Source organism: Coffea arabica, chromosome 3c (genome assembly GCF_036785885.1).
Source record: "Coffea arabica cultivar ET-39 chromosome 3c, Coffea Arabica ET-39 HiFi, whole genome shotgun sequence".
In the NCBI taxonomy this organism is placed as follows: Eukaryota; Viridiplantae; Streptophyta; class Magnoliopsida; order Gentianales; family Rubiaceae; genus Coffea; species Coffea arabica.
The window spans coordinates 39,903,559-39,906,564 of record NC_092314.1 but is presented as its reverse complement, the minus strand read 5'-3'; the positions used below and the strand labels follow the sequence as shown (position 1 = coordinate 39,906,564).

The 3,006-nt window shown below is 33.4% G+C and overlaps 1 long non-coding RNA gene across 1 annotated transcript; it reads right to left on the bottom strand.

Annotated features, from left to right (window-relative positions):
• Positions 1 to 2,064: 2,064 nt before the first annotated feature.
• LOC113735065 (uncharacterized) lies at positions 2,065 to 3,006 on the bottom strand. The gene is made up of 2 exons (XR_011841959.1): positions 2,910 to 3,006; positions 2,065 to 2,500 (listed from the first exon to the last, which is right to left on the bottom strand). It is a non-coding gene; the product is annotated as an uncharacterized lncRNA (long non-coding RNA).

Below are 3,006 nucleotides of genomic sequence, written 5' to 3'. Positions count from 1 at the left end.
AGTTTAAAATAGTTAATTCAAAATTACTAGTAATCCAATAGACCAGAGCTCATATTAATTTTTCTTTTATTCTTCCAACTTCTAACGTGGGATATCTCATTCACCTTACCTTTAGGAACTTTGCGAGTCACGCGTGGATTGCTTTGATACCATTTATAGTGTCTCGGGTTTACCGAGTTGACCTAATAACTTTTTAAACTGAAATTATAGGTTCAAAATAGTTAACTGAAAATTTTTTGATTGAAAAACACTTCTCTCATACAATTAATTGTCAAAATCAACATTTAAAGAGGGATAGTTGGAGTTTAATATTAGTTTACACGTTTAAAAAATATATTGTACCTTTAATCATTGAGCTAAGAATCATCGTACAAGTATGAAGAGTAACGTGGAAGAACAAATTTGATCAACAAATTGAAGATGAACTTTGAGTCCAAAAGTTAAGAGAAAAGGCGAGATAGTTATTTTTTAAAAAAATGTTACCTTTTCCAGAGAGATCTCGTGTTGCTAAGCCCGGGCATTTTGGTATGGCTGAAAATTGCCAAGCATAGATTATCATGTACAAATAGTCCCAACAAACATCTTGATGTTTTTCACAAGTTACCAGAACTTTTTAATTATAGCTTAGTAATTTGATTCTGAAAATTGTAATACATAATAATTGTTAAATTCAATATCTTATTTAAATGAGTCAGGATTCTCTGTTCAGAACTGGTTTTCCAACTCGCGTGTGTGATTGAGGATCTCTTACTTTACACTGCCTTTTTCCAGATAACATACAATTCTTTCGTAAGAAATTCTGATTGTTCTATCCATACTGATTATGCTATTCTTGATGAATTTACACTGGTTTGTGGTGTCACCATCAGCCTAGAGAAGTCTAGATTCTCTTCTGGAAGGACAAGAAGGACACTTAACTTTAACAAAACATTGAACCAGACCGATCACATGATGGGGCATTAGGGGTCTTATCAATTGGTACGGGGCGTGTTGAAATTGTTATCTTGAAGAGAAAAAGGGAAAATGAAATAAAATTGCTTAGTTACTATTACCTTATTCATCGCGATCACTGTAAATTCTGCTCATTTTGCAATGATCTCACACCTCATATTACAAGTTTTTCTTAAGTATCAAAAGGTAGCCAAATAAGTCAATGGTTGACCTGCCATTCCAAATCAAGTTTTAACATGTGATTAGATTCATACAAAAAATTTGTTAAAGTATAGAAAATAGTCGACCAAAACAATCGAGGTGATTGAGAACTAAAAAAGAGTATTTTATAAAATTCGCCTATTATAGATTTCTTTATAATTTTGAAAAGCAACTTTACCTTCTTTTTCTTAACCTCTTTTGACAAACTATTACTAAAATTTATTTCAAAAATATTATCCAAATCACACCTTTTGAGATAGTATTCCATTTTTGCTACTCAATCAGATCTTTTTTCATCAGTACTAAGAGTACGTGTACAAAATTTAAGCTTTACCATTAATAAATTCCTTCTTTGTCATGGCAACTCAAAAAATAAAATGTACGTACCTTCACAAATAATTTTTTCCTCCCCTACTTGAATTTCTTGGCCTTCTTGATTTATGGCTTAATTATTGACGGAATCTTTTTCGCTAATCACTGCTTAACACAAATAATTTTGACAGGATTTTTTAGACCCCTGTCCAACTATGGTCAATTTTTCTTTAATTGTCAACAAATGATCCAGATAGTGGTCCAATTCTCTGATATTTGAGTATTCTATCACAAAATGGACAGGAACTACTCTAGGATCAATTTTGCTTGAATCAAGGGTTTTAATATTATTTGTTAGCACAAAGAATCATGTAGCAGAAGACATTATAATTTTTTAACGAAAAGCAAGAATGCTTAAGATAGAAGGGATAGATTTGTCCAAATATATCAAGAGGGGGGAGAGGGAGGGAGCGAAGTGCCTTTAACAACAATTTAGGGGGGAAATTGTAACCGAATATATAGTTCATGAAGGCATTTTGCATTTCACCATTTTATGAGACAAAATACACGGACATATGCAAAAAAATTCTAAACTGCAAGGAGTTTTAACTCAAAATTCATTACCATGAAAAGTCCATACACCAATGGATTTCCTACTGAAAATCCATTTATCATAATTTATTCAATAGCAGGAGATAACATATTTTACACTAGAACCACGCTTCCATTTATTTATGTTACAGCAAGAACAATTTGCTAATTGTTCATTTAGATGCTAGCAGCATTTTAGCTTGGAGCTTCAGCATGATTCAGCAGTCACCACGACACAAGTCCCCAGGCCACAAACAGACACAGCCAGGACAACAGCCATATGGATCGTCCTTGCAGGATTCCAAAAGACCTATACAGGTATCTTTTCTAACCCCAAGCATTTTTATAATCTGTCCTCCAATTGGCAGCATTTTTCTTGATGCAGTTTTGACGGCATTGGTGGTTTCTGTAGCTTCTGCAGCTTCAACTTTTCCTAACACCACACCTGCAAAAGAAATTGGGGAAAAAAAATCTTAGTAGTACATTTAGCTAGTATTGGACAAAAAATGCTCTTATTATATGTGTGTATGCGCGCGTGCGGGTGTATGATACTATTTCCTTCCTTTCATATTACTTGAAACGAAATAATTTGAACACTATATGAAATATGCTAAAAAAAAATAGAAAGACAAAGAAAGACTATTGTGTTAGTTATGATTGTACATACACACACTTTTGCATGATACTATTTCATTGCTTTCATATTACCTGAAACGAAATAATTTGATTACTATATGAAATATGCTAAAGGGGGGGGGGGGGGGGGGGAGGGGGGGAAGAGAGAGAGAGAGGAACTATTGTGTTAATTATGATTGTACGTAAATGATAAAATAATATCAGTATGAGAGACTAACTAGATGCAAGGAGCACAAGAACAAGGAAGAAAGACTGATTAAAAGCCATTTGCTGTGAGATTCTAAGTGCATAAACTTTTGCACACATGCGTATATA